We start from the raw sequence: 21,170 nt of genomic DNA, 5'->3' as shown, positions 1-21,170 counted from the left end.
GCTTTAAGATCATCAAGTCTCCTCATTTCCTTCTCTCTCCTGAAGGAGAGCAGGCAGAGATATCTTCTGCTCTCACTAATTACAATGTGACCCAGAGGCTGGGCTGTCAAAAGGAGCATTGGACTCATAATTTCGTAATTTTTCATATCCTTTCATTATTTTGGTCCTATTAAGTTTTCTCCTTCTTCCGGAGAGTTAGTTCTTTTTATAATATCCAAATTATTCATTTAACAGAGATTCTAAAGATTATTAGCTAGAATTGTATAACAATTTTTAAATTGGTTACCAGTAAGAGACCACCTTTCATTCACAATTTCATTAGTTGTTTTAGCTACCTTTTGCCTTGTTTAGATTTGAGTGAAATGATCACATTCTCCTTCTCCTCTCATTTATTTTAGATTTTTATTTGCTCTTCAATTATTTCAAAGAGTAAGTCTCCTCTGTATGAAAGGTGACAGCAATTTGGAGAGAGGAAGAGGCTGGGATAGCTCCCTAACCTGAAATCCTTTGCTGGGCTTTACAGAAGACCACATGCTGCTACAATTATCTCCACCTGTGACCCACCTAGTGATAGTTGAGAGTCAATGACTCAGAGGGGAAGGAGCAAGGCTCAGGGCAGAGAGGAAACTACAAATACACAACACTGCAACTGCAACAAACACAACACCGCCTTGACATTTCAGATTCAGGTGAGATATTGAACTGGTGAATGAGAGGACGAACTAGACATAGGGCCACTTCTCATTAAATATGACCATATAAGCAACCCATGATATCCATCCTTTTTTGTCTCCTCTATCTACACTTAGAAATTATACTCTCTTTCCCATTCAGCCCCTGTTATCACAAGAATCCCACAGCCACCCACTTGCTCTAGCATTCCTTAGCATTAAACAATCACAGTATCCCTCTCAGACAAGGAGCTCGGAACACTCTCCTTTGTTTCATGGGGAAAGTTTTTGGCTTCTTCAGAGTCAAGGTCTCACTCCTAAGGATGAGAAAAATTGACCTGCACACCTCTGACTTCTTGTCCCTCCAAAACCAGTGACTTCCTATCTTTTCACCACATTGATGCACTTGAACCCACTTCTCTTGAGACTCTGAGAAAAGAGGTAGTAGACTGCTGACCTTGGAGCCAGAAGAAATGTCTTCATGTCCACCTTCCCTGTTCCACCCTGTGTGACTTTGGGAAGATCTTGAAGTCTCAGGAGCACTTCCTCCCTCCAATAATGAAACCATTAACCTCTCTCTCTCTACCCCCTAGAAATCTTATGAAAGTATATGAAATAATGGATTTAACAAACAAAACAAAACATTGGTACCTTAAAAAAAATAATGCGTAGAAAGTCAGTGCATGGATATGGGTTCCCAGGGAGATGATCAGAAAATGAGGTTGCAGAACCTGGCTCCTGGGTGTTTGTGACACATCACGTGTGGGAATACTGTCTGGAGAGGAATAAGATCTTTGAAGTCTGCTCCCCAGTAGGGAGGTCCTCAGAATAACATCTGAGATTTCAGGTTCTCTGGAAACAATTATAGACACTTATGAGTTTTAAATGCCAGTGTGTTTGGTGTGTAGAAAAGTTCTGGGCCTTTGGTATGACATGAGCCTGTAGTGACCATAAAATATGACACTTCCCAAATTATGTAACATTTAGAGACTGTTTTCCAAGAACAAGAAGAAAGTTTTCCCATCAGAGAAGAGTGGAGACATATTACCTCTGAACTTGGGCTGTGAAATATTATATGGATCCAGAGTGTAATTGGAGAGATCACTTAGGTTGCATGCACAGTTGCTCAGGGGAGAGATGATGATAGCTTGAGGGACAAGGTGATGAAGGAAATGGAGTTCAGCAGATGAAAGTGAGAGACATATGAGGTAGAAGGACAGGACTGGGTGTTAGATTACATATGTGAGAACAAAGGGTCACTATCAGGCCGTTCTTGCTTTCTGTGAAGTGTTGGCTAACTCTTCTCCTAGTAAGCTTTTTTTTTTTTTTTCACTCTCTGGAAAACCAGCTCTTTACAATAAAGGGGAAGGTCAGGTGATTTGATAGTAAAAATGGCCTGATGTGTAAAGTGCATTCAGACTGGGAAGACTTGATATAGACCTTAAATGCCAGTTAGTAAGCATAGACCTCATTTATCACAAGTGAAATGTGACTTTTAAAACTAAAATGTGTCTAAAATTTAGATCCCTGGAAGCTGTGCTCGTGGGTTTTCACAAAGTAATCAGTTCTTTGTCACCCTAGGCTTATCTAACCTATGATAGTTTCACACACATCCACCTAATCTGGCTTCTTACAAAAGTGAGATAACAAAAATAAAGTATTTTCTATACCACTGCAAGGTCCCACACTGAGAAGTCACCTGAGGCAGCCATGCCAGTGTGCTACGCCTTCTGTCCTATATCCCCCAGCTAAGCTAAGTGAACCTGGCAGTTTATGTCTTATTATGTCATGTGGTTGGAAATGGCAATCCGGATTGCAAACTGCTGCTACTGGTCAGTCAGAGAGGTATCACAGAGTGGTAGCACAAGGATGCTTATTCTCCAGCCTGGACTCAGTATGGCCCTGTGGCCACTTTCTAGTGTCAGGGGTTCCGTCAGAAGCTGTAGGATTATGAAGCTATAAAGAAAGAAAAGAAAGGGGGCTGGCCCAGTGGCATAGCTGTTAAGTGAGTGTGCTCCACTTTAGTGGCCCCGGGTTCGCGGGTTCGGATCCCTGGTGCACACCTAAGCCGGCTTGCCAAGCCATGCTGTGGCGACATCCCATATAAAGTAGAGGAAGATGAGCACGGATGTTAGCCCAGGGCCAATCTTCCTCAGCAAAAAGAGGAGGATTGGCATCGGATGTTAGCTCAGGGCTAATCTTCCGCACTAAAAAAAAAGAAGAAAAGAAAAGAAAAAGGAAAGAAAAGGAAGATCTCAGTAGATGTTAAGGTCTTGATAATCACCAAAGTTTGATGGTAAAAGAAAGATCTCTAGCATGAGACAACCAATAAGTTTTCCCTTTCCTCTACATAAGGGAGAGAAAGGCTATAAAGTCTGCATGGAGATAAATTTAGACTTACTAAAAGTCTCTACTTGTGCCATGTTCATCATATACGAAGGGAATCTGATAAAGAATGAGGCTCCAGGTGAACTAGAATTGTAATCTAGCTAATAGTACAGATACTGAAAACAACCCAGAGGCCATATGCAGTTAGTACTGGCTGCAGAGACTGTGACCTTGATCAGGCTCTGATGAATAGCAAGATCAGAGATAGACATTATACCAAAGTTAGATATTATGTGATAATGACTACTCCTGTTTATAACTCAGGCTGTAACCCAAACGTGGAGCAGAGGGACTCCAATTATTTCTCATACTATTCAAGATCCAAACAATGGTGAGATGCAGCAAAAGCCTATAGAGGAGGTAGGAGCAGAGCATGCTTTCAGCCATGGGGTTACAAAATTTATTTTCACAGTGGGGCTACAAGGAGCTAATGTGAAAGCAGCTGCTGCCACAATGGACACTGAAGGGCAATGTGCAGAGAAGCTAGAGTCCTCTCACATGGAGGATGACCCCAGCTCTACCTAAGCAGTGACCCAAGGGCTCCACAGCAATGAGAGAGATACATATGGGAACATGAGTGGTGTCTTCCTCATAGAACTCCCAGGGCAGTTGGCTGCCATAGGTGTCAGGCGATTGCACCTTACTCATTGGTCTTCTGACATCTGAGCTCATGGGAATACAAACTCAAAGTGTCCCAGAGGTGATAACTAAAGACAAGTAAAAAAGACATTAAAAGACAATAACTATGTCAAAATTCAAATCATAAGGATATGAACAGAACTTTCTTCTTTTGTGGCTGGAGTAAAACTGTTTCTCTAATCATGACGAAGCCCCAAATTGCTGGTATTATCTGGGAAAGAGTCACTTTTCCAAAAAGAATAACTAGAAGAATGGAAAAATGAAATTCTGTTATGTTTTAATTGCCAGGCAGTCATCTAATACTATTTAATATAAACTCCTTATGATACTAGAAAATTAAAAATAGAAGCAGAAAAGTAACAAATCAATTGTAAATTCCTGTGATAATTGGCATGACAGAGGTGCACTGCATGAGTTCAGAAGACAGGTGCCTAACACTGACTTACGAGTGAGAGAGGGACAAGAATATGTAGCAGATGTGATAATCTCCAAAGTCAACTCTTATAAAGTAAGGTTTGTTCACATGAGGAGAAGTTAGGATAAGTAAAAGATCTGACTGGTGTCTTCCATATGCCTGAGTGAGGTGGGTACAGCAATACTTTCTATAGGAGGTGTGAGTAAACAGAGAGTCTCCTCTACTCTAACTTCCTTCCCTCATGGGTCTCAGGATCTTGTTATCATACTACTGCTTCTGACATCTTTTTATATCATGAACACCAATCAAGTAACTTATTTTGTTTACTAGAGTTAGAAAAGAAACCATTTCTGGAAATTCTACCTAGATATTCCTCCTGCTCCTGATCTCTCAGCTGAGCTCTGTTTCTGGGTGTCGATATGGCCCAAGGAGAAATATGGGCAAGTATAGTGACTTTTAAGGAACTGAAGCAATTCTTTGTGTCCAGATGAGTGAATAGGTATAGGCTGCTGAGCTTGCCACCTGTCACCCCACCAAGGCTCTTAAGCACAGACGGGCCAAGGTGATGAGAATTTATTTAGAGAGTAATGCAGAAATACCATGTTGTTACACTGATAGGCATTAACCCATTAGTATTCAAAGATTCCTCAGAATTTCTACCTCTGAAAATTCTAGGAGTGTGGTAGTCCTCAGGAAGGTACCATTCAAAACAGTAGAATGGGTGGAAGAAGTGGTAAATTCAGCTTGGAGGAATGACAGTCCCTAAATGAAACACTAAGCTTTTCACTTCTCCAAACCTCTCTTCTTTTAAGTCCAACCCTCCCCCAGACTGCACTTCAGCACGTACTCTCAGCGGGAAACTGCAAGCTGGGCTTTTTCCTGCCTTCAGAACAGCTTCCTGAAGACTAATTAGCTCACAGAGGCAAATTCAGTTTTTCCCTCCGAAGTCTCCCAAACCCTGCCTTCTACAAACTACTCACCTCACCTTCAGACACCAATAGAGAAGTTGTGATTCCCTGGAGAGAAGTGAAGACAGCCCAGGGGCAGAGGTGGTCAGGATTCACTCACCAAACCAGGGACCTGATCCTCACAAAGAGATCCAGAAGAGCCTGATCCCCCTTAAATTCTTGGGGAAGGGTGTAAAAGGAGAAAAGAATATATGGACCAATAGGGGGTGTCCACATCTGGCCCCTGGGAAATGACAAGGCTTTTGTGCCTGGGCCAGTAAGCCAGTGCTTATCTCTATCTCGGTTCTAGTCCTGGAAGCTGTTTTATGGTTCTTCAAAGTCATTTGTCCTTTGGAGCACTAGGCTTACCTAGGCAATATAATTTTACACACACACACCTTGTCTTGTTTCCTTACAAATGAGCTGTCATGAGGAGGGAATAAAGTACTTCCTGTGTCACAGTGAAGACCCACACTGAAGCCTCCCCTGAGGCAGTCATACCAGCACACTTTCTCCAGTTCTGCATCCACCAGGTAAGTGAAGTGAATCTGGCCAGTTTGTGTCCTATTAAGTCGTGTGAGAGGCAATGGCTGTGCAAATCTGAAATTACCTCAGATGGTCAATCAGAGAGGCTATCACAGTGGAAGCACAATGATGCTTCCTTTCAGAACCTGAATTTAATATGGCTAAAATGAGGCTTTTCCTAAATAGACTGGAAAGACGAAACTGCATGAAGTGTCATTTCTTGGGCAATGTCATCTAATACTATAAACTTATAATCTCTATATCTTAGCATAATAAAAATAAAGCAGGAAAATAATCATGATGGTTACTTTTATATGTCTACCTGACTTGCCACAGGGTACACAGATTAAAATATTATTTCTGCATGTGTCTGTGAGGGAGTTTTTTCCAAATAAGATTAGCAATTAAATCTGTGGACTCAGTCAAGTAGATGGTCCTGCCCAATGCAGGAGGGCATCATCTTTTCTTTGAAGTTTTCAACAGAAAAAAAAGTGGAGGAAGAAAGAATTTTCCCCTTTTGCTTCCTGCTTGCCTTTTTGAGCTGGGGCATAGGTCTTCTCCTACCCTTGGACTAGGACTTGTGCCATTGGCTACCTTGGTTCTCAAGCCTTCAGACTTGGACTGAATTACACCACCAGCTTTTCTGAGTCTTCAGCTTGCAGATGGCAGATCCTAGAATTTCTCAGCCTCCATAATCACTTGAGCCAAGTCCATATATATTTATACCTCATGTTGGCTCTGCTTCTCTTCTGAGCTCTAACACAGTAATGAAACTATTTTAAAATTCTGTGTTAAGTTTCACAGGTGAACTGTGATAATGATGACACAGGTGAACTGTGCTATTTCAAAAGATGTAGCCTAAGGTGACTTGGGGGAGTTAAGGGCACAAGGGAGATGTGATGTCGTAGAGGTGATAAGACCCAAAGTCAATCTTAATCCATAAGATCTGATCAGATAAGGGGAAGTCAGAGTCAAAAAGAAAGAGCTTTGACTGGGATCTACCCCCTGAGTGAGTCAGTCTGGGGTGCAGTGTGCCTTTCACTGGAAGAGAGGGGGTCAAATAAAGAGACACTCCTACGTTAACACCCTTTTCACACGGGTCTCAGGATCTTGTTCTCATGCCACTTCTTCTGATATCTTTTCACATTATTTACACCAATTACACATCTCATTTTGTTTTATTAAAAGTTGTAAAGATGTCCCTTATGGAAATTCTTCCCACGGGTTCCTCTTGCTCCTGGTCTCTCATCTGAGCTCTGTTTCTAGTTGGCATATATGGCTCAAGAAGGAGGAGCAAGATTAGTGACTTTTCAGGAACAGAATTGATCCTTGAGTTTGAACTTGGAAATCTGATAGGACTAGTACACACAAAAGAAGCTGCATAGCAGGGCAGATGTTATACCATGAAGGCTCTGAAACCCAGAGAAGACAGGGTACTAGGATTATGTGGTGTGCCTATAGAAATCCTACGTTATTGTATTGACAGATGTTGAATTCTTAAGCTTCACAGGATTCTCTGACTTTCCCCTTTTTTTTCCTGCAAAGTATCTTTTTCATCCTTGAAGAGGGCCAGGCATAGCTCTCTTCTCTGCTTCTCTCTGTGCAGAAATGGTTCAGAAGCCTGGGCTGTGGCTTCTGGAGACTCCATAGACTCTTTCTCTAGGGCATCCTTTCCTAGGATTTCTCAGGAAGTTCTCACTGGAACTAGGATTACTCCTAGAGGTGAGGACTCAGTCAGTATACCCCGAGTTAGGAAACGAAAATGTATGAGTAGAAACCAATAGATAGAACTGCAATGGGGAGCCTGGTGTTCTCATTAGTGATCTCCACCCCCACCCAACATCGCACCCCCAACTGTAAGTTTCATGAAGTCATGTAGAGACTTTCTATAGCTTGTTGCTTAGAGCCTCAGATTTGTTAGAAGTTGTTGTATATAAGGAGTGATAAAGAGATAGATACACAGACCTGTCTGATATAGCTGTAAATATTATTTTAAATTAATTGAATATCTTCTATTCTGCGGTTCTTGCTGTGAACACAATTGCTGTGTTACATAATGAAATTCAGCTATTCTCATGGTCTTATTAACATATATGATTCCCCTTTGACAATATTTAACCAGGAATTTTTCATATCTCCTGTTTTCTTCCTAAGCTTTACTCAGATTGGTCTTTAATCTGTCTCTACTACCACACTTTAACTACATTAACTCTTACTTTGTTTTAAGGTTTTTCAAATGGGAAAATGTTAAAAATCCATGGGCCAAGGTGAGACATTTCATTAGATTACTTTCTAAACAAGAGATGTAATGACTGGAGGCAAACAAAGAGGCCTTTGGATGATTTATTTTTTGCTGTAACTCAGAACACAATAAGCTAGAATGTGGAGCATGCCAACATGGTCAGCTGTGGCGAAAATTGTGTGGTGAGAGGCGCAAGGTGAATTCAGGTTTCCTGCTGGCCCATGTTTGAGGTACCTTAACAGGATCTGATTTCGCTCAGCTGCAAACCTAATGCTCTTAGGAAAGTCCCAACATATCAATCAAGTATATGGTGTCAGTTCGGAGATTCAGAAGGAAATGAGTAAAAACATGGATATTGATCTGTGAAGGATTGGGAAGGGAAAAAGCATTGCATAAAGAAGAGATCTTTGGAGAAGGCAGCTCATTTCTTTTGAACATTGTAATCAACTCTGCTAGTGCTGTGCTTGTTACACAACACAGTTACCCTCTGAGCTCTCCAATCCTGCCCAGTTTCAGTCATACACTATAACTAAAAAGACATCTATTCTGATTAATTCTGCATTAACCAACATACCCCATACCTTCATTGCTGAATATGAAAAGCAAGTAAAACCGAGTTTCTGTTGTTTCCACTAATGGAGGTATTCACTCTAACAAAGCAACACCCTCATCCATAGATCAGCATTATAATCCTTGGACCACTGTAGAAAAAAAGGAAACTAAATATGAAGACACTAGAGAATGACAAAAGCAGTAAAATCTACAGTGTAATAGACACTGGAAGAAGAGAAGAGTATTGGAGGAGTTTTCTGGTTCTATGGCTTTTCTTTTGAAGGCAAACCTCAATTGGTAGTGGGTGGGACAGTTAAAACTCAGCTAGCAACATACAGACTTATTGGCTCAAAGAAAAAAAAGAGTGACTTGGGGCTACCACAGTAGCTGGAAAGTGGTGGAAATTATCTGTAAAAGAGAGGTCCAGAAGAAGAGATCCCAAAATGCACATATGAACTCTGACCAAATCTCTGACTACACATGTGTGAGAGAGAGGCCAAGCAGCCCAAGTAGGGCTAACAGAACTGAACAGAGATTTCAGCTGCTGCAAAATGCAGGGGAGATTAAGAGTTTGAGTTGAACCCAGTTAACTGCCTGAAAAAAAAAATAATGTTCTTCAGAGAAATAAACAGAACCCAGAGTCTCTGCATCTCATTCACAATTCCCCTTGAGGAACTGTGCCTCAAACGAAAAGGCAATCAATGGAAACCAATTAAAAAATAATCCAGATGTTGTGTTTAATAGACAAGGACTTCACAGCAGCTATTATATCTAGGGTGAAAGATGTAAAAGAAAATCTACTTACAATAATAACCAAATAAGAAATGTCAAAAGACAAATAGAAACAGTTTTCTTTTTAATTAAAATGCTAAAACTAAAAACTACAATCACTCAAAAATCAAACCCAGTGTTGGCTTAGGAGAAATTCAGGATCACAAGAGAATGCATAAGTGAATTTAAATGTGGATTAATAAAACCTAGCCAATGCGAAAATAATGAACAGAGCCCCAATAATCTGTAAAAAATAAAGCCAAGGTAATAACATAGACTTAAAACACAGAACAACTACTAAAATACAACAATACTAAAGCTATAAATGTAGCGGAATTAAATGAGAAATAAAGGGAAAAAAAAAATCACATGTTCCCTTAAATATATGCAGAAAAACATCAAACAAAATCCAATACCCATTCATGATAATGATAAATGAAGAATATTAATCTGATAAAAGGAAATAAGCAAAATCCTACTGTTAACAACATATTTAATGGTCAAATATTGAATACGTTCCATCTGTGATTGGAAACGTCAACAACTCATCATTCATATTCATAATTGAACTATATTTCTTTGCCCAAAAACTAAGACAAGAAAAACAGACAAAAGCATAAAAAGCAAAGTAGAAGAAATAAAAGAGTCTCTGTTTGTAGGTGACATAACAACTTATGTAGAAAATCAAAATAAATCCAAAGGAACCTACTAGAATTAGTAGCTGAATTAAGCAAGGTCATAACACTAGCTTACCTCAAGCCAATTACCTCAAGGCCAATATTGAAAATCAATTATATTTTATAATCTAGCAGTGAATAATTATAAAATTAAATTTAAATATTCCTTTACAATAATGTCTCCAGATAAAGCACCCTGAGGATAGAAACAATAGCTCACTTCCCACCCCTGGGTGACTAAATGACTCATCTGGTCTGGGAGGGTTCATAGCCCTGGGAGGCATGGTAGAGTTGCTATAGGTATGAGTCAAAAGACAGATCTCGGTTAGGGCAATATGGAAGGACTAGGAGTCAGAATCAATAGACTCCCCCATCATCATCTGTGGACAAAATGGATGATTATTAGAATCCCATATCATTGGGTGTAGATTGTGTGATTCTATTCCAATATCAGTTTAGAAATGTCTGGTCACCAACTAGTGATGGCTGTAGATACCACTGCCTACTCATTGTTCGTGCATGAAACTGCATGATGAAGCCTGCTTATTCTTTGTGATTTCCATGAACCTCTCCCCTAATTTTTCATTGTGGACACCCGTCACCAAAATTCATGGCCCAGTACAATCCTAAAGTCCCAGAAATAGAAGATGTGATAATTGCCACTAAGGGAAATGGATAATGAGAGAACCTACACTTGATGCCCAATGAACTTTTTTATTTTAAGTGCAGAATTCCTTCTCAGGACATTTCCTGAGGAAAACCTACCTACAGGCTTCATATTCTTGTGAAGAAAGGGTTTCATTTTGGAGCAGTAGAAGCTGTTAAGAAAAGGATGTCTCAATCTTTTCCTTTGTGTTTGCTAACTCAGATATATTTACCATTAACTTGTTTCACATCTTAAAGTAGTTTCCTTAGATTTATGGCCTCAGTCATTGTAACAATAGGGTGACAGGAAAGCAGAGGTCAAAAGGAATATGGATAAGAATCAATTTCCACCAGTGCCCATGGATGAGAGTTTGAGGAGTGTGTGTATGGAGAGAGACTGGATGTATCTAATCCAGAATGGAGAACTGAAGAATTTCTTGAGAGAGAAACAGAGCAGACACTGTTTTTCCCAGTAGCCCATTATTTGTATTTCTCTCAGCTCACAACTAAGTGGGGAAAGAGTTGGACAAGAAAATGCCAAAAGACAGAGGGACAACCCCATGTGCTGCAGGAATACTCAGTGCTGCAGCATTTGCCCTGCTACCTCACTGGAGGAGGAGAACAGGCTTTACTTTCCTGATGAGGACTACTGTAGACTTTCAGCTCACAGGAAAGAGTGAAGCTGATCAGGAAAAGGAGATGTTCACCTGCGGCGTTGGTGAGGGAGCCTGTGACCAAAGTCCTAACCCTTATTCTTTCACTGTAAGTCATAATGGGAAACAGCACCCCGAAGAATGGAGATTGATCAGGGCAAACAAAGAAAAGGTTTTCCATCGAGAGAATTACTGTGGAAATAGAAAAGAGTGTCAAATCAACTTATACTTACTCTATTCATTTACATTAAAGATTCTCTTCCAGTAATTAAAACAAAAAGGACCAAGTAGCTTTGAGGAAGATAAAACCTTCTTTTACAATGTAGAAATATTTACCATGTGCACAATACAGTAATGTTACTTATAGTCATGTGCCACATGACGGTTCAGTCAAGGATGAACCACGTATGCAAGGTGGTCCCATAAAATTAGTACCATATAGCCTGGGTGTGTAGTAGGCTATACCATCTAGGTTTGTGTGAGTACACTCTATGACGTTCGTACAAAGATGAAATCACCTAATGATGCATTTTGCAGAACATATCCTTCTCCTTAAGAGATGCGTGTCTGTATAGGCAGAATGTTGTACAGTAGATCTCTAGAATTTCTTTGTCTTGCGTAAACTGAAACTTTACACCTGTTGAACAGCAACTCCTTAAAAATTTGTTAAGAGGTTAGATCTCGTGTTAAGTGTACTTATCAAAATTTAAAAAGGATGATTAATAGCAGAGTATTAAATAGAAAAGTCCAAAAAGAATGTTTAGGAAAACAAAAATTAGAACTGTGTACTGAGATAACTATCTGAAGTTGAAATAAAGATATTTGAAGATTTAAAAAAAGGAATATTTATTATGCAAAAGATGAAATTAAGATATGATCTGTGATTCTTTAATCAAGTTATTCTATTTTAAAGCAAAGCAAAAGTACTAATATTTAAAGTAGATTAATATTCACTCTTAACATTATTTCAAATCATAGAAAAAATTAATCAATACCAGTCTGGATCAGTGCTCATGGGCTGGGAAATGAGAAAGCTATTGCAGACATTTTATTTAATTCTCACAATATCCTTATCAAATAAGTCTTAATCTGATGATGATCATCTGATGATGAGCTGTATCCAATTAAATTTAACTTAATAGGGACCAGTAATTAGCAACGTCGCTAGATAATGAAATTCTATCCAATTTCAAAGTCCAAGCTGTTGACCCTCCACAGTGTTCACTTTCTACATCATGTCACCTGCAAGAGCACCCTGAACATGCAGTAGCTCAGTTTGGTTTTAACCATTACCGTGACCTGCTCCTGCTTCATTAATAGCTACATGGATTGAGCATATCAACCTGTATTTCCCGGCACTGAGGATTTTCCCATGGTGCTCTCAGCTTCTTCTACAGATCGTCCTCCTCTGAGTTCTCCATCCTACCCCACATCCTAGGGAATCTGGCTCCTACCTATTCTTATAGGGTGTATTGCAGAGATGGCCCTTGTGCTGGAGAAACCCAGATCTAGTTCTAACCCTGCCTCATCCACTCATTAGCTGTGGGACGTTGGGGAATATCTCATAAGTTATATTTTCTTTTAACTACCTGATTGGAATTTCTTCCTCATATGATATTTTTGAAGACTAACTGGGGTAAAGATACTCTATGTATATATATTTATACACATAATTATATATATACGTGTCTGTGTGAGGGGGTGTGTGTGTGTAAGTGTGAGTGTGTATGTATATACCATTCCTAGGCTTAGTACTTTCTTTTTCATTCCAGTGGGACAATTTATTACCCCTCTAGATCTTGATGTGGGCTCCAGCAGCAGACTGCCCTAGTTTATAATACAAACTTCTCTAAGAAAATTTATACCTTTGCTATCCTAAGTAAGTCTATTCCTCATTCTGAATTTGAAACTGGTTAAAAAAAGAAAAGAATAGAAAAGTGCATAAGAATTTATATATGGTATACACTCAAGTGTTTTACCACAAGGAAAAGGCCCAAACACCAAAAGCCTGTCTCTAATAAGAGTAGCTGTCCCTAGACATGGCTTTGACTGCTGGATACATTTTGAAAATCCCTACTTTCACAGTTTTCTGACCCATTCCCAATAAAGGTCATTAAAAATATTCCTAGCCTTGGTATAAAAACTTCTATATAAGAAGACTGGAACTAGAATAGTCTGGGAACTTGAGAAATGAGACTTCAGTAGAATCAACTATTGTTCCTCTGAAGGACACAGATCTATTGCACAGGACATTGATGCAGCTTGTACTTTTCATTAATCATGAGAGAAAATATTTATTATATTGTGCAGGACACTTAAATAGCTGCTTCATATTGAGTGACACTTAGTTTTACACAAGGATCTAAGAGTTAGGTACAGTTTTAAATCCAAACTTTATTTTAGGAAAAAGAAACTCAGAGTTTATTCATCATCATATACCTTGTAAAGGAAGAGATAAGATTTTACAGTCTTCCGCATGTCCCACTAAAATGTCCATATCTGCAGCATTTCCCATCATAGGTTGGGGACAAAGTTTAGCAAACATACACATCAACAATTTATCACCAGCGATAACACATTTAGCAGTGAGGGTCCTCACAATAGAAGTTTACAGACCTGAAGACACTCACCCATAGTCAGGCTTGGGCAAGGGTCTGGGTGGTGACAAAAATTCTCTCCTTGACCAAACTCTAGTCAGGCTCCTCTGAACTCCTTCCCAACTAGGGACTGATGTTTAGGCTTTTGGTGTTAGTCTCTGCATTGTCCAGCTTTAGCAAAAATTCTGCTAATTTAGTGAGTCATTACCTCAGCCCCTTTGAAGATATTTAGCTGGCCTGACCACCCTGAATATCTTATCATCCTGGCCTCCTTTCAGCAAAAATTCTGTTATGTCAGGTTAGCAAAGAATTACCCTACCTCTTAGTAATTTTTCATCCACCAAACTCTAACTCTGCTCCTTGGCTACAAATCCCCCTTTTTCCTTATTATATTCGAAGTTGAGCCCAATCTCTCTCCCCTATTACCAAACTCTATTGTAGCAGCTCCCGTGGAATAAAGTCACCCTTACTTTACGTCTCGAACAAGTGTCCTGAATACTTTTGTTTTTCTTGTTTGTTTGGTTTGTGTTTTTACCAATGGTAGCAGCTTCTGAACCCAAATCAAAGAGCATTATCTACTTACCCCTCATCTTGATGATGGCCATTGGCGGATAACAGTCACCTGTGCATCAGTATCTACAATGCCAAAGAAGTAAAATTTTCTATCTCCCTATTAAGCTCTAACATTAGCAAAGAGCTCCTGATCGCTCTTGGAGACAGAAGAACATCCGCTTAAGGCCTAGACTTGTTTATTTCTGAAAGCTGAGATGTCTGGTAAAAGCATCAGGGCCCTCCCACCCAGCCCTAAGTCGATAGAGAGGAGGCAGGGAGAGAAGTTCCTGAATGACTCACTGGGGCTGCCTCTCAGGATTTGAACACAAGTTTTCTAGGGTGGATGGAGGGACTGGAGAGCCTGGTGGAGCAGTGGCCCAGGTGGATACTGTTTCCCAGTGGGGAGTTCTGGGAACAGTGCAGTGCAGGCCAGTTTAAGCTGAGCCCAGGCTTCCTGCAGGCTTTCCTGGCAGTGCCTAGAAAGATGTGGCTTTGCTGCTGTTTGTGTTCTGTCATCATGGCTGCAGCTGATGACAGGGCAGCAAACACACTCTGAAGGAAGTGCTTTGTAGTAAGTCGCCCACACTGTGCTGCACTTGCTCACTAATTTCAGTAGGAATCCCTACGTTTATTACCTCCAGAGAGGATCTAATTAAGACTTTAAGGTCTCTATAGGGCTTCTGGGCAAATGGATCCCAAACGGCTCTACATTCTTTTTTTATTCTTCTGAAGTTCAACAGCTGGCTGCACTATAGGGTGTTTATCAGGGCCAGGGACCTGCGTAGAGTCACTCTGCTAGTAGAAGCCCCCTGGCCATTCCCATTGACTGAGGGTCCCAAGCAGTGGAGGGGAACAGCTTCCTTAGATTTCTCTGAATGCCTCTTAGGTGAACACACCCCCAAGGACTCCCACATCCTGGTGTTCATGCCTTTGTGCAACACCTTCCTCTTGAGAGTAGGCAGAATTTGTGAATTCCCTGTAATGGAAGGAATGTGGCACAGGAGATGGGATGTCACTACTGTGGTCATGTTACATTATCTAAGACTGTCTCCCTGCAGTAGTTCCCTTTCTCCTGCTGGCCTTGAAAAAGTCATAGCCACATTGTGATCTTCCTATAGAGAGGCTCACATAGTAGGGAACTTCAGACAGTCTGTAAGAGCTGAGAGTCTCAGTCCTACAAGTGCCAGGAACTGAATTCCATCTGCACCTAGGTTAGCTTGGACATAGACTCTTCTTTACTCTAATGTGTATCCCAGCTGGTACCTCATGTATGTAGAGGAAGAAGAAATTTTCCTCTAGTCTTCCAGGTTCTCCTGGCTGGTCTAAGAATTAAATTGACATGAGAAAGACTAAGAGGAAGAAAAAAAAAAAAAGTTTAATAACATGTACACATGACAGAAACCCAAGAAAACTGAGTAAATCGCTGAAATGACCCAAGCCCTCAATTTAAATACTGCCTTGCTAAAAACAAAGAAGCATGTTGAGGGTGAAGGCAATTCCATCTCCAAAGATGGAGATGGAAAAGCAAATGTTTGGTAAACAAATGTTTGCCATGCCATGCAGACACAATGAGACATGGAGAGAACTGTGATATTTAGGCCCTGCCCAGTCTCCCCCACCACACTTAGTCTATATTCTTTGTAGATATCTCTAGAGATAGCTCTGTTCCTCTTACAGGCCATTTATCTAAATTCCTTTAGGCAGTTAACAGGGAGGTAAAAGAAAAAATTTCTGAGTCTTCTGTTTGTTTAAAATAATCAATCTCCCAGAGACACGTATTTGGAGCAGCAAACTCCATTCCCTTTCAAGAACATCCCAGTGAGATCCTAAAGGGGAGAACACAGCCAAGCTGTGCCCAGACTATTGTCCAGAGAAATTGTGATATAACAAATGTGTGTTCTTTTAAGCCTAAAATTTAACCCTACAACTAAATTTGTGATAGTTTGTTATACCGTAATAGAAAATGAATACAATTTTTATCTAATATATTGAGTTAGATTAAAGAGGCTATTACAATTATAGAAGATGATGAGAAGAAAGTTATTTTTTACAATAATGTAATATTTATTTTATAAGTGGATAGAAAAATTTTCCAAGATGTGATTCTTTATTCAAATTATCCTATTTCTTGAAATGAAACAAAATTATTTTAAAGTGAATGAATGTGCTTTCTTAAAATCATCTATTATTTCAAGTCAGAAATGAAACCAAGAAAAAACATGAAAAAACAGCACTCTGGATCAGTGCTTATGTGCTAGAAAATAGCAGAAGTTATTACAAATAATCTATTATTTAATTCCTGCAATATCCTTGTGGTGGATCAGAATTTGCCACCCCAAATTGTGTCTTTGGCTTGATTATTTTTAAGAACAAAAGACTTTGAAAGAAACTTTGAGCTTCCCCCTAAATGCCTAAAGCATTTAAGATAGAAGGCCTATTTCAGGAAGGAGCTAATACCTTAAGATAACTATAGTATAATATGAGTTAATTATGATAGATAAGGAGGAATCTAAAAAGGGTCTTTTAATCAAAGTCCTCTCCAACTCTCATTGTCTTTGCAAGGCATGGTCAATGGTCAATGTTTGTTTATTAAACAGTTGCTTTTCCATCTCCATGTAAATTGCCTTCCTCCCCTTTGAAGTTCCAAACCACTACCCCCAACATCCTCTTTTGTCCTCAGCTGAAGATGGTATTTAAGGTTGTGGCTTCTGACATTTTGGCAAGTTACTCAGTTTTCCTGGAATTCTCCCAAGTATACATGTTATTAAACTATTATTTGTTTTTCTCCTGTAAATCTGTCTCATGTCAACTTAATTCTGAGAACAGCTAGAAGAACTTAGAGGGAAGAGAAACAGTTCATGCTCCTCTACATGGCCATCAGGTAAGTTTTATTATTTTTACTTATTTTATAAATGAGAAATTGAATGCCATAGAAATTAGTTAATTTGATAACGGCCAGTGAGTGACTATGTCATCACTTTACAAAATTTTGTCTGTTTTCAGAGTCCAACCTTTTAATGATCCAATTACAATGTTTACCCTCTACACTAACTTTTTTCAAATGGAAGAGAAAAGAAGGTTAGTATGTCTAGATAAACTGGCTTCTAATCGTTTGAAACACAAGAGAAGTTTCCTCTTTAAAGCACTTCAGAGAAAGGGGGTAATAAGTAACATTTACTCTGCTGTGCAAACACTGTACAAGGGGAAGTAACTCAGCATCAGCCATTGGTGGAATACAATTTAGTCACTGAACAGAGTGACTCCACGGAGTTGGCCTTGAACACACCTCAACCTCAGCTCAGGGTTTAGGCAGCAGCAGGAGGTCATAACCTTAGCACAACATCCTCTTCCACTGACATCTTCTGCATGTTCTCTCTCATTTCTGGTGTCCCAATAAAATTAACCCATTTAGGAAGTTAAGTTCCTTTGGAAACTGTAGACACTACAGGGAAAAATCGTCTTAAGACAGCAGAGATGCTCTGCAACAGCTGGCTTCAAACCCCTGCTCTCCTGGTTGTCTAAGTGTGCTCATTCTTATTTCTAAAGTCAAGCTGTTTGTTTCAACAAGAGAGTGACTTTTCTTTTAACATAAATAACACTGAAGAAAAGGAAAAGAATCCTTGAATGTTTATTCAAAAAAGTTCTTATGTTATGCCCAAGAGTTTAGTGAGGTGTTTATTTTTCCAGAACGAAGTCTGGTAGACTCACAACTGACTGTGTTAAGTGGATTTGTGGTGGTAGTGGGGGATCTCTCAGATCAAACAATTTGTTTCCAAAAGCAACAGATTTCAGAGTTGTGTAAAAATCCCAATAATTTCAAAATAACCTTTATGTTTCACCTGAAAATAAAGATGATAACTCCTTTAGCTCAGTTTCTGACAATAACTTTTAAAATAGCAACAGATTCTGTTTCAAAAATTTTCTCATTTCTAGAAAAAACGGAAGTGGAGAACGCGAATATTTGTGCTCTTCTCATATGCTGCAATTAAACACAAAGATGACAAGAATTGCTTCAGAGTTAAAAAAAAGCAATTCCTCTTTCAGTAAACATCAGAGAGTGCCGGCCCCGCGGCTTAGTGGTTAAGTGCACACGCTCCACTGCCGGCGGCCCAGGGTTCGGATCCCAGGCGTGCACCGACGCACCGCTTCTCCGGCCATGCTGAGGCCGCATCCCACATACAGCAACTAGAAGGATGTGCAGCTATGACATACAACTATCTCCTGGGGCTTTGGGGGAAAAAAACAATAAATAAATAAATAAATAAACTTAAAAAAAAAAAAAACAGAAAACATCAGAGAGTCCTCTTGCGACCAGGAAGGGGAGTTAATGCAGAGATGACTGTCTAGGCAATGGCAGACTAGAGACAGAGAGGAGTATTGAGTGTTTACAAAGGAAAAAGTGGAGGCGGGGAAGCTCTTTTTGTTTACAGCATATTTACAATTAGATGACTGTTTTCTTAAATACTTTACCCTGAGTAACACTTATAAATATATTCTGTGAAGCCTAAAAGACAGAAGACGCACTAAAATTCCCTTGTTCAGTACCTGTGCTTTCCCCAGTTTTTTCTCTAGTCAGTTCACACATTAGGAGAGTTGGGAGCACGCAACACCAAGAAAAGTGCATCCCGGCCCTTCAGGGGCACTGACAACAGGAAAGAATAGAAACAGGTTCTGCTCTCTCTCAGCTTCTGCTTAGACAACTCTCTTACATTCTGCACATAAAACACAATGGATATAGAACCACTGGCTTCTGCCTCTCCAGACCACTTCTCAGTTGTTCACAGCTTCGAGCATTAGGTTTAGTGTGCACTAAGAGGCTTGGAAGTGTGGCACCACTGGTTGGGGTTAGGGGATTCCTACCTTGGCAGAATGATGTTAGCGTATGCTATGCAATGGCACCAGAGGAATTCCTGGGCATCCAAGGCATTTAGATCCATGGTTTGTTCTTGGCGCAGAGATGACACACACTGTCACAATACTCAGTGATAAATGCCCCTGCTGCATGAGAGTCAGCTTTGAAGCTCTCTTGCTGTAGCAAGACCTTTCAGTCAGTGTGGATGCAGCATTTCTGAACATAAAATTATTTTCACTTACCATGAAAACCAGTTCCAACTCTGAAATCTTGGAGTTGAGCAACATCTTTGTCCTTTCTTACCAGAGTATGGGATAACTCGCTGATGTTCTATACTTGATCTAGATTAAAACTCAACTCACAGCAATTCATTTCGAGCAATTCTTAGTAGGTGAACTCCTGTCAGTCCCGTTCAATTTTGAGGAAATCATTTTCTCAGGGATAGGTTCTAAATCCTCACCTTAAGTACTACCTCTTGTCTATTAAATGGAAATGTTTCAGTGAAGAAAAATGGATGGAATGCTAGCACCAGTCTTGTACAAATCCTGCTTTGAAGCTCCAGAGACACTGGTAGCTTGGACGGGACAGAAGAGTGCGGGGAGTGACTCTGACTCACTGGTGGCTCACAAAAGGGACTTAGTTTTATACTTTCTGGTGTTCTGAGTATGGTGGAGGGAGTAGACACATCCCAGTTCTGAACCAGCGTCAAGAGGTGTGGTCTGGTTGAAAGTCTTCTAACAGGGGAGGTTCCCCAGGGCGGAGGAATGGAAGTGAGCCATCCCCACAGGCTGGTGTAAGAGATGTGGAGAGGTCCCCATTCTACAGCTGGGCTAAATCCTCTGTTGTGGGGGTGTAGATAAAAGGGAAGGCTGGGTTGGCCAAATTGTTGGGAACAAAGGGCAATTCTGACTCCTTCTTTAGCTGGGGGAGGTTGTCTTCATCAAGATCATCTTCCACTCTCAAATCTTCATGATTTCTCTCCTTGATGTTAATTGGACTGGAGTTTCTCCTTTTGTGGTAAGAATCACTTTGTCAGCTCCTGATTTTAACAAGTAAGGGACCACCTGGCCGTGATTGTGTTTACATGTCCAGTGTAAAGAAGTCCAGCTGTTGAACTTATTTTGGGAGTTCACATTCACCCCACTCTCCACCAGTTTCTGCACCACTTGAATGTGCCCCAAGGCCGAGGCTGCCCACTGCTCCCTTGCCACTCCTGGCCTATAGGCCCAGGTCTCCTCCAGAATTGCAAATTTAGATTCAAATGTTTTACAGTGGGATAGCCTGCTCAAATTTGTAATGCATAATTCTACAAAATCAGTTTGTGCCTTTGCTGTCCTAGGTAGTTCTATTCTTCACCATAGTTTAAAAATGATTTAAAATTGCCTAAAGTAGTAACTAGAGTGGTATACTGAAGTGATTCACCACAAGGAAAAGGCCTGAACCCCAAAAGGCTGTCCCTCATAAGGACAGCTGAGCCTAGACATGACCCTTTCTACAGCACACACCATGAAAACTTATACTCTCTGCAGTGGGATTTTGGGATCTGAAAAAAAGAGATATCAGTAGAGCCAATTATCGTTTTATTGAAGCAGAACCAAACAAACATGATACAAAACTGTTCCTGAGGACATTGACATATGTTACTTTTTAAAGTAATGATATCAAATATTTATTCCTACATATAATACTCTTAGAAAAGTGCCTTTTAATAAAATGTAGTTTCTCAAAGTGATCCTAGAAATTGGATACAATCTTGGACACCAATTTTATTTTAAGAAAACAAGACCAAAGGATGTTAAGTACCTTACTCAAGATTACACAGTTTATAAGTGATGAGACTAGATTTGACCTCAGAATCTTTGAGGTCCAAAAATATACTCTTGGTAATCATTTATTGTATGCACTTCTCACTTTATGTGATAAAGATGGGCTGCCATTGGTAAAGCAACACACTCTGAAGGATTCACTATTTAGGGACAGATTCCTATGCTCTGTCCTAGATAACAGGGATAGGGCTTATGAGTTTTGCTTTGCTAATTCTGTT

General features: G+C 40.0%; 2 protein-coding genes and 1 pseudogene across 2 annotated transcripts in view; all 3 read right to left on the bottom strand.

Moving 5' to 3' along the window:
* Positions 1-21,170, bottom strand: part of LOC131408753 (E3 ubiquitin-protein ligase TRIM22-like) — a 144,466-nt gene that overhangs the window by 20,751 nt on the left and 102,545 nt on the right. The gene's annotated exons all lie outside the window — the stretch shown is intronic.
* Positions 1-21,170, bottom strand: part of LOC131408754 (tripartite motif-containing protein 5-like) — a 420,025-nt gene that overhangs the window by 328,184 nt on the left and 70,671 nt on the right. The window lies entirely within an intron of this gene.
* LOC131409085 (ankyrin repeat domain-containing protein 40-like) lies at positions 19,150-21,063 on the bottom strand (annotated as a pseudogene).

Source organism: Diceros bicornis, chromosome 7 (genome assembly GCF_020826845.1).
Source record: "Diceros bicornis minor isolate mBicDic1 chromosome 7, mDicBic1.mat.cur, whole genome shotgun sequence".
In the NCBI taxonomy this organism is placed as follows: Eukaryota; Metazoa; Chordata; class Mammalia; order Perissodactyla; family Rhinocerotidae; genus Diceros; species Diceros bicornis.
This window is presented reverse-complemented; position numbering and strand designations above follow the sequence as displayed.